This window comes from Sturnira hondurensis, unplaced genomic scaffold (assembly GCF_014824575.4).
Source record: "Sturnira hondurensis isolate 20B ecotype Veracruz unplaced genomic scaffold, ASM1482457v3 Scaffold0005252, whole genome shotgun sequence".
In the NCBI taxonomy this organism is placed as follows: Eukaryota; Metazoa; Chordata; class Mammalia; order Chiroptera; family Phyllostomidae; genus Sturnira; species Sturnira hondurensis.
The window spans coordinates 4,614,812-4,626,008 of record NW_028077883.1 but is presented as its reverse complement, the minus strand read 5'-3'; the positions used below and the strand labels follow the sequence as shown (position 1 = coordinate 4,626,008).

The window sequence follows — 11,197 nt, the reverse complement described above, 5'->3', positions numbered from 1 at the left end:
TGTACAGTGGTAGAAATTGGGATTTATACTAAGAGAGATGCAAAACATTCATATCATTCAGGTTATGGAGTAAGAAATAAGATTATGAAGGGAAAAAAAAGGCTTCCAAGTCAGACCATTGCCTTGAGAGAGGATTTTCCAAATACCCTTCTCTCTCTTCTTTAATGTGTCTCAGCCCCAGCCTGCAGGATCCAGCGTACGGAGGGCCTCTGTGGACTGGGCTAGAGAAGAAACGTTTGCTTTCTGTGATGACAAGGCTCCCAGACCTGCTGCTACAGATCTTGGAAAAAGATACAACCTCACAAAGTAAAAGATAACCCACCTATTTTTCTTGTAGGGAATGTTGGGAAGAGGGAAGCAAGATGGAGAAGGAAGACCAAAAAAAGGCAAAGTGTGGGGATGAAATGTCCCCCCAACCCTCGCCACCCCCTCAGCTTAGAAGAGTGAGGAAAACTCAAGTAGAGGGGGAAGGGGTTCTTGCCCAACTCTCCACTTGAGACTCTGGGAAGGATTGGTCCAGACTGTTTGCCCAACCTAGAGAGCACCCACATCGCTGGTGCAGAAGGTCAGGAGGAGACTGTGGTTCCCATGTGACATTGGATCCTGCAGTCTCCAAGTCTGGGGTGGAGAACGTCCCACTGGGGGCTGCTGTAGTGGGGATGTGTGCTTAGTAGAGGGGGTTACAGAAAAAGCTACCTGGCCAAGAACTAAGAAATAGACATTTCTGAGCCCCTGAAGAATGAGAATGGGGCTAAGTCCATCAAGAAGAGGCCAGATGACAGAAGCCACAAGTCCCATGGATAAGCCCATACTCTAACCACGGGAAGACCGGGGAGCAGCTCTCAGGGACTGCACTAATGGTCCCTAACCATCAGCCCTGAAGACGTCCCGAAGGAAGTGAAGAAAGTCAAAACCTGTGTGGAGAATGGAGGGGAGGGTGCAGGTGGCAAGCCAGCACAGACAGGGACTTTTGCAGCCTTTTTACATAGTAGCCACAGAATTGAGCCACAAATACCAGCTAGGCAAGAACTAACCAGGTGAACTAGGTCCGTTATCCATCTACTGTGCCCAAGACTCTTCCCCTCAACCCAGGAACCATGAAAACCACACCTGTTCCCCTATATCCATAGAAGCCATCTTGGATGTAAGTCAGGGGGGCATGCCTTATAAGAGATCTGGGAGGCTGTTTGTTTGTTTTTGTCTTTTTCCCCAAAGCTCAGCATTATCTGAAGGCATGGTTTTCTTTATTCATTAGAACTAAGATTTCACCCAGTTTTCCCCAGCACTGGAGGTCAAGGGGAACAAATTTTGGTTGTAGTATTATTGAAATTTGTAGCCTTGTTATGTTTATTTTTGAAAGCCATGAGAAATAAAAGTCTGTTTATTTACAGCCAAAGTAATATTTTAGTTGACAATTAAAAAAATAGAAAATTTCGGCCCTGGCTGGTGTAGCTCAGTGGATTGAGCGCGGGCCTGTGAACCAGAGGATCGTGGTTTGATTCCCAAACATGCCTGGGTTGCAGGCCAGTTCCCAGCAGGGGACACATGAGAGGCAACCATACATTGATATTTCTTTCCCTCTCTCCTTCCCTTCCCCTCTTAAGATAAATAAATAAAATCTTTTAAAAAATAGAAAATTTGTTCTTCACCTAGCATAGTCAGTAGCTATACCCAACATAAAAATGAACACACTTCATCTTAATATTGATCTAACAAGAACATGGTATGGTCAGAGACAAATTGTTTGCTTCTATAAATAAATTTCGACTTGGGATAAAGCATGCTGAAATAACTTTCCTTTTCTTGGAGAAGGTTTTAGAGAACGAAGAAGTGGCCATCATGACTGATGTGACAACGTATTTGCAACAATTGTGTGACTCTTTTCATGGGGATTTTCCACTGGAGATTTCATGTAGAAATAACAAACAAAAAACTAAGGGCACAGGAACTGTTTTTTGAAAAAATCTCAATTCCATCAATGATAGTCCTCTGTATAAAAGATAATCTGATTAAATTACGACCCAATGAGTATATTTTAGCAGAAAAGTCTTGGGAATTTCTAGTGAATTCAGATAACGTATCCTACAAATGGCGAAGAGAGCAAAGGAGATTTTGTGGTTTTAGGTCTTCTCACTTACACACTGAAATAAGAAGGCCTAAGAACTGATGACATAAATATAGTTGTTGCCAAGTGAAATGTCCTTATTTCTTGAATATCTTTGAATAACAGCTACACTTTTACTGTGTTCTTATTAATTCAGTATTATAGTAAGTACTAATTACATTTGATTTTATAGTTAAAACTATCTTAAGAGTTTTATTCTCTTTCAGGGTTTTGTAATACATGATGTAAGAACATAATCTGAGAATAAAAGGACGCTAGTGGCCATCAGGTTAAGGACCAGGGTTCAATTCCCAAACATCAGCACAGCCTTCCAGAGATCTGGCGCTTATGTCCCAAGAGCAAGCACCTCAACGCAAAGCCCACTGCCCTCCTCTAAATGTGACCGAAACCCAACGAGGGCATCTCTTTGCCCTTCATTTTAAACTGTTTTACTGGCTTGGACAGAACATCATGCATGTTAAGGAATGACACAAAAAGCCCTTGTTGCTATCAAACAAATGTAATAACTAAGCCGCAAAAGTACATGTTGAATGTAAAATTGTAAGTAGACTTTCTTATAGTAAGATAATGGATCTTGAAGACTCAGCATGTCCGTGTCCAGTGTGTTAGCTCGGTGTTGTTTCACCTTCGCTCCAGTGCTTTTCCAGTGGGCTGTCCCTGCTCATGCACCTGCCAGGCACAGCTTCTTTCCCTTCGTCAGTGGTGATCTGTCCTATTTGAGAACGATGGAGCCCACCCCCAGCATCTCGGCCTCTCTCTTTCCTTGCTATTTCTCTTGTCCAGTTATTACATCTGTTTATGTTCCAACAGGGTGCCAGAGATTCATGTTCAAGGTCCCTACCCAGAGAAGTTCTAGGCAGTGTAGAAAACCCTTACATGTTTAAATAAGCACTTTATTAAACTGTACCTCTGTTAGAGTTGTGCAGGAAGAAAGGTGGTCTGAATTAAAAATCAGTCTTGCTGCCAAAAAACAGCCTGAGTCTCCCAAGAAGGGAGTCTGTCTCACACAGTCACATCCTCGGGTCCCTAGCTGTCCAGCGGGGGTATGTGAGCCTGCTCTTAGGAGCGGAGTTCTTTGGGATTCTCCCAGCCTGCCCCCACTGCTGTGCGTGGCTGAGAGGTTCTTCTGTGCTGACTCCACATTTTCATTTCTGTATGTTCCTGGCTGGGTCTGGCTGTCCACTGCAACATCTCCGCCACCCACTCCTTCCTGCCCCCAGCAAGTGCTCGCAGCAGATGGGGCACTTGATACGTATACTCTCTTGTCACAATTTCATCAGAAAATCAGCAAAGTATTGCAGCATGCTTACAAATGATGCAAAGGCAGATATTTTCCAATCTCCACCCTCCTTTGCTCCTGCCAGAGTCAGATTCTCCACTTAGACCTTCCTGGTTTGGACTAGGACTCTGCCTCTTTGGCACAGTGATGCCTCTTTTGAGTCCCTTCAATCAATAACCAAAGGCGTACCTGAGCACAGCCCCTCTTGTCAGCAAGCTCACATCAGTATTATAGGTGTAGAATTTTAAAAATCTGATTTATGTCTGATATTTAATGAGAGACTTAGAAGAGGATAAACATGAACTTATTTCCGAGTATGTTTTGGCTAACAGAAGAATTTTGAATCAGGAGCAGCTTTTGTCAGGGGTACTCAGAAAACAGGGAGAGGGAGGAAACGAAGTAATTGGCATGGACAAAAGAAGGTAGAGAGCGTTGGCAGGAAAGGAAGATAATTTTGTAGCGGAATACCGGAAACATAAGAGAAGTTCATTGAAAGTGGCTTCAGCCTAAGAACGAAGCCTGAGGGACTGTGCGAATGAAGATGCCAGAGGCAATGGCAAGTAGGAGGTAGCAGCCAACCACCTCACAGTTACACGTTCAGAACAATATTTGTGGCAAATATCAGTAGCTATGTACTGGAGTTCACTTACTCCTTGCAAACTAACACAATGCTCATTTGCTTAGAGCAGAAATATCATCAGTTAAAATTCTTGCCTTCCTAGGTTCCTTTTCAGCTGAGGGTGTGATGTGACACCAACGAGATGTGGGAGAACATCCCTCCAGACTTCCCTCCCTGTGAACGGCCACCAGAAGAAAAGAACGTCGCCTTTCCGTGTTGCTCTTCCTCCTTCCAGCCTCGTGCGTGGTCTCGATGCTGCAGACACAGCGGCCATCTCGCAACCATGAGGAAGAAAATCCCAGGACTAAGGATAGAAGGAGGTGACCAGTGGAAAGGCCACGGTTCCTGATGACAGCCTGCAGCAGCTGCATGTTTTTTGAAGCAGAGTGCATTTCAAATGGAGTATAGTGTACAGTTAAGAACAGACCCACCCAGATTAAAAAAAAAAGATTCTCCTTTTGAACAGATAGATCATCTATAACAAAGTAACACTAATCAGACACCTCTAATGATGAAATGGTGAGAGGGGAGAGGGATAGCCAGTCCAAGTTCCAGTGAACAAAGATCAATAGATGGAAATTAACTGTACATTACTCATACTATTCATGTAAAATGAGTAAAACAATATGAATATTTCTATTTCAAGGTCTGTATTTGTTGGTATATTTTAGTAAACCTAAGAATATAGGCACTTCCCTAAACGTATGTATAACCCGGGTCTGCCAAGGTTTCCTATTTTTTTCTGTATAAGGTTTCAGATTCTTCCACAAAGACTGCGGCCTGGGTGTTTTGAGGAACCTCAGCCTGCATGGGAAAGAATTGCTGTGCTGTGATCCTTTAGGCCTTTGAGCACAGGGATATACACTTCCCAGCAGTCATTGTAACCCTGGGCCATAGGCGCCCGTTCCATTTTCCTTGCGGCTGTTGCAGCTTGGGTGTTACCTCTCAGAAACAAAGTTATTAGCTGGGTAAGAATCAAATACCTCCAGTGTCGCTATTCACCCTGAAGGTTCCTTAAACTCTTTGTTGTCCAGACAAACCCTAATGGTATACACCCAAGACAAGCTTTGGGGAATTAATTACAGACTTCTGGGAATCTGAGAATGGGATGGCAGCCCAGTAGTTCTGATCCCTGAGTCATACGATTTCATAGCATCAACCCACCTTAGGTAAACTTAGTGTCTACTTTTGATAATGCAACAAGAGTGAACGTAGGATGCATCTCCAAGTGACTTCCTGTAGGAAATTTGAGAATAAATCTGTTAACACTAATATGTAGTCAATATGCCTCTAAAATTTAGACAACAAATTGAAAAAATGATGTTTCTATTCTTTGGGGGAAAGGAGAGCGAATGCATTTAAAGTACATACATAATGCACAAGCGGGTAAAATAAATTTGTCAGTTTTATTTAAATGACCTATTTTATGATGATCTCAGTTGTTTATTCAGAAAAGTATTAGGTCAACTTAAATACTATTTGTTGTCTGAGATATACCAACACCTCTGTTACCCAGTTTGGAAGAAAGAACATGGATCAGAGGTCAGTTACACCTTAAATTAAATGTCATTTCCTTCCATTGTGATAGTTGAAATTTAAGAAAGAAGATGATCCAGATGGGGATGTGACATGCTGCAAACGGCAGTGTAGCTGCCAAGGAGACCTTCAGGGGTTTTCCCCCAAGGGTTGGCTCAGCTCTCATTACGCAGAAAGTGTGTTTGGTCAGGTGGGAACTTCAAGTGGAGCTCCTCTGTGGGCAGGGGAATGCTAATGGCTGTCTGAAGCCTGCCGCACACATTGGGCTTTTCCCAGCCCCCCTGGCCAGTTTTCCTTCTATCTGGCGAGCGATGTGGTGCTCACCACCAGCAGGCCCCATAGCCAGTGTCTTGGAGGGTCTGTTTCCAGCAAGCCTTCTTTCATTACCATCTCTATAGTGCCTCTCTATTCCGGGCCCTTCTAGAATCCATAGCCCTATGATGTTTTATTTGCATTTCTTTGTTCTATTGCTTTGCATGACGCCTTTTCCTAGTCCACGAAGCTATGTCTGATCTTCCCAGGACATCAAAGTGCCGGGAGGGTCTGATTCTCTTGTCACAGAGGAACTCGCCAGAGTCCCACACTCTCCTGCAGAACTAGCAAACGACCTTAATTATTGAGTGGGGAAGAAAAGGAAGGAAGAGGGAAGAAGTGAGACCCAAGACAAGCCACAATACCTGTCCCCTGAAGAGGGGGAGGCAGCAAACCTTTTCCTCTTAGGAGTTACCATCTGTTTGGCATGGCTACACAGAGCTGCTCATCAACTAACACCAACCACTTACTTCTACCTTGGGGTAAAATGTTCTTGCACACAAATATTAAAGATGCTTGTATGCTTATGATGATGCGTGCCGAAACCACATCCTCAGATGATAATAGCAAATTAGAAGAGTGACAGAGAAGTGCTTCATAAGTGTCCTAGCTCAAGTTCCAGTAGGTTCATGCTCAAGTGCAGAGGCTGGGGACTTTCACTTTCACTCCTCCACGCTCCTTAGGGTGTGGAGGCCCAGTCCCAGAGAGCTGGTTTTTCTGGTCTTTAAAAGGGCAGTTGTCCATGAGAATAGCTCCAGCAGGGCTGAGGGATGTCTGGGGGCGTCATGGGCAGGCATCGCCCCTGCTGGGGCCTGTAGGCGTATCATTGCCCACTGTGAACGGGAAGGAGGACAGATACTGTTGCTTCTCAGCACAGAGTGGGGAGTGTGTTGGGAGTCATCTATTGGTCAGTTAGAACGGCTGGTGCAGAGAAGGGTATATACACAAGCAAACACTGGGAGGGGCATGTACAAAAGGTGGGGGCTTGTAGCGCACCAAGGGCTGAGCAGGTGGTATGGCTGTGCCAGGAAGTCCACCAAAATGGAAAGTAGGGGGTGGAACAGCAGGCCTCGGGTCTTGGTTAAATCCTAAAAACTGCTCATTGTGTGCCTCAGCTGTAGACAATGCATAGGAGTGAATGGGGCAAAAAGTCAGACATGAGGATGAATAAGGTGAGTGAGGACAGTGTGGAGTCAAGAATGAGTGGCTTGTCATGCCAATGGCCCTATGCAGGCAGAGCAAGGACATGCAGGCATGTGAAATGGTGACCACTTGGGGTGAGGGCACAGGGGTGGTCAGTGCTACAGGGCTGCTAACTTTTTACTCTTTAGAATGCTTATCCTCCCACCCACACCCCACCCCAGAATATGAGCTCCTTGAGTTGTTCAGTCCTGGCTCTCCAGCTCCTGGAACAACCTGACGCATAGCAGGTGCACAATAAATATGTGTTGAATGCATGATAAAACTGGCTGGTATTCCTCGCGTATATGGACAGATGAAGAGCCAGCACCCTACAAAACCCATTCTTGATTTAGAAGCAATAAGAAGCCATGCATTTCAGTGCATGGTTTGAGGGCATGCATTTCAGCCATGCATTTCTGTGCATGGTTCTAGAACCACTCTTAGGTTGCTTCCTTTCTCTACCTTTCCCTGTCTCCAACACTATTTTCTGCCCCCTGACCTCCAAAAGGTCTGTTTGTTCACATTGATTCCCCACACCAGCCTCACCATGATTTCCCTTCCTACCCCACCCACTCTGCCGTACCACATGGTGGGGCATCACTTTGCTCCTTCACACAGGGAGCTGATCAGACTAAGCATCACTTAGCACCAATCAGCACCACTAAGCTCGCCGGTCACTGAGAGTAATTCTTCTCAACACAGATGAAGCCTAGATGAAAGGTGGGCACATGGCCCAGAGGTGGATGGGACCTTCCTGGAGGACACATTTATCTCACTGAATGTCATTCATGATTAAGCCACAAACCAGCCCTACTCACTGAATGCCTTGGCGTGGGGTACAACTACCTTCAGCAACGCTTCAGAATGACACAGAATGACTTTGTGCAGTAATACTCAGGTTTTTCCCCCTGGGGAAATGTAGTCTTGGCACAGCATCTGGTTATGTAGGATTCATTACTGTATTTGCACAGGTCTCCTTTATTCAACTCAAACCTGGGACCCTTAGCCACCAGCTCACGCCCTCTTTGAAATTAAGCAGTGATAAATAAGTTAATTCACCATAGATACCTCATCTAAAAAAAATCAGCAAATATGGAGTATCCACAGTTCCTATGTCTGTGGTTTCCTGAGACCCTTAGTTAATATGGAATTCTTGGAAAATGTGGAAAGATTTTGATAACATCACCGTCAAGATTCTATTAAATCACTGGTAGGCGCCAGACTAAATATTTCGAGCTCTTCCTCTCCCAGCGCTCCTCTGCCCACCCCCCCAAGCTCCGTGCCTCACCTACAGTGACATGCTTAACAGTCCTCACCGGAGAGACACTGGCTACATGAATGAAAGCATTTATTAATCAATGTGACGGGAAGAATTTGAATCAGTGACTCCAGTTTCCTTCAGTCTAGTAAGAGGGAAACAGCTTGATAAATACATGTGTAGATTTGATGGAATTTGTGAATTCTCTTGAGAGTTTGCAAGTCTGTGATTTTATTTCTCAGATACATAGAGTATATTATGGTTTAGCATTGACTTTTTTGCAGTGCATTTTCTTCTGTGCATTTTCTTTAATAGCCAATTTGGAGTCCTCTCTGTGCTTTCACTATAGGGTTCGTGAATCCTATTAATAATGAAAAATATTTAAAATGAAGGAAATAAATCCCTTCCATCTGGAGGCTGGGGATGGTGCTAAAAATAGAGGGAAGGATAGATTACTGAATCTGATTATGCATGTTCTGAATTGCGAGAGGGCTCTCCTTCACTCAACTTTGTGTTGGCAGAAAGCATTCAGAGCAGCGTGCAAATGGAAAACTCAGAGATGAATGCCCAGAGGAAGAAAAGCTACATTTGGATGTTGCTTTTAAACTTTTTCAATCAGAAGGGTCTGATCCTTCTGCTTTTTGCGGTCCCATCCTGCTCATTCTGGAGCTTGGCTGAGGACTTGCCCTAATTGTAAGATTCTAGATGTAGAAGCTGCTGTTTATGTCTAAACAACCACTCAGAATATCGCTGTAATTGTACGTCTCCCCCTCTGAGGTCTTCAAAAATAGGAGCATGACTTACACGCTTTGAGAAATGTTTTAAAAGTGCTTGGTGCTAAGAAATAAAAATAAAAAGAGCTAAAAACTTGCTAGTATTTCATTATAATTCTGTTTTAAGGTTATATTTATTGGAGTAGTAATACCTTGAATTTACAAAATTCTACAATGTGTTAAGCCTTGTCTTGCATTCTTTCTCCCCTGCCCTGGAAATATGATGTATGCTTGATGGTTATTACTATACTTAATTTGAAGGTAAGAAAATAAATAAAAGGGAAGGAATTTGTCTGACTCCTTGTCTTCTCTTTGTGTCTGTCCCCAGCCTCTGCAGGCCTCTCTGTCTCTGGGGATTGATTCCACTACCTCTAACATGTGGGCAGAAGATCAACTTCTCTTTAGCGCTCTTGTCCCACATGTATTCCTGGACGTCATCCACAGATGGCCTGCAAGTACCTTGAAATGAGTATTTGAAAACTGAATCATCCTCTTACACCTGACCTTGTCCTTTGCTTGTCCTGGCAAATGGCTCTCCTCCCCAGCCAGTCACCCCAGCCAGAGTCCTGGCTTTCAGCCCTCACTGTCACACTTTCTCTTCCTATCTTCTCTGTGTGTGTCCTCCTCCTCTTCCTGCCACTGCTTAGGTTAGCTCTTTGCAGTCTTTCCCATGCACTACTGACATGATGTACTGATTGTTTGTCCTGCTCCCATCCTAGACTGATCCAGCACATAGCGGCCAGAGTGAGCTCACACACCTGAAATCGTCAATTTCTAATTAAAATCTTGAAACAGCTTTCCACAGTCTATGGAATAGTGTCCAAATTATTACATATGGCATATGTGATCTGGCCCTTGCCCACTTCTTGAACTTCACAACCTGCCAGCCTCTAACACGCCCTCCACTCACGTTATAGCTCTGACTATAAACTACCACAGGCTGAGGCCACAAGAAACCCATACGATTCCATTTATAAAGTATTCCTGAAATGACACAATCACAGAAATGGAGAATGGGTTAGTGGTTGCCAGAGGTCAAGGTGGGAGAGAAGGAGGGAAGTAGGTGCAGCTACAAAATGGCAACCGGAAGGATCACGCTGTTGACGGAAATGGCTTGCTGCATCGGCGTGGCTGTCCTGGTTGCGCCGCTGCGCCGCGGTTTTGTGAGGTGTCCCCACTGGGGAAAAATGGATACAGGGTACACGAGACCTCTCTCTTGCTCTCCGTATTGTTTCTTATAGCTGCATATGAATCTACAATTGCCTCAAAGTAAAGTTTTTAATGAAAAGATAATGCACAAATATTATAATAAGCATATGCTGGTTTGAGTAAATATTTCCAGGATTATTGAAAACTAAACCTCAGCACCATTCCTTATTCACAATAGCACCAGTGTTCACAAGGTACTTAGGAGTTATGCAGCCTTAACTTTTCCAGTCTTCAACTTCCTCCTGTGTATTGGGCGGGACTGTTATTGTATAATAAAACTTCCAACTGATATTCCAGGGAGTGCCGGTAGTATGCCAAATGTAGGGGAGAGGAAATCATTTTTCTTGATGCTTCTAGGTTTGTGGCTGAGACTCTTTTGTAATAAAAACAGATTAGCAGAAGAAAATTAAACAATTTAAATTGTATTTAATTAAGTTAATGAAATTAATTAAAATTTTAAATCAATTGAATTTATTAATTATGGGAGCCCCACAAAGATATGAGACTCAGAAGGCAGCCAGACAATTGAGGCTTACACAGCGTCCCAAGCTAAGGTCTGGGACTTCAAAGGGAGACGTCAATTCATAGGAAGGTAAGAAGAGGAAATATTTGGTAAATAAAGATTGCATTATAGATAAGTCTCTCAGGTGAGAAATTATCTCTGGTAATAGCTCTCTTCCTGTTATGGACTCACATTCTAACGTAAATTTCCCTTATAAATGGGTAACTTCTACTCTGTTTTCAGAGCATCTCAAAACAATCAGCTCAAAGTATTCCTTCTGCCAAAGAGGCATGTTTTGAGGTGGAACATGCTGCTCCCCTTCGCAGATATGTTCCAAGGATGTCAAGAGACTGGCCAGGGCCCCTGGGCTGCTCATCCTCGGCCGTGGGCAGCCTCACCTGT

At 43.9% G+C, this 11,197-nt stretch overlaps 1 long non-coding RNA gene across 1 annotated transcript; it reads left to right on the top strand.

Moving 5' to 3' along the window:
* Positions 1 to 223: 223 nt before the first annotated feature.
* Positions 224 to 4,454, top strand: LOC118987326 (uncharacterized). Its single transcript, XR_005066543.1, has 2 exons — positions 224 to 306; positions 4,127 to 4,454. It is a non-coding gene; the product is annotated as an uncharacterized LOC118987326 (long non-coding RNA).
* Positions 4,455 to 11,197: the final 6,743 nt, after the last annotated feature.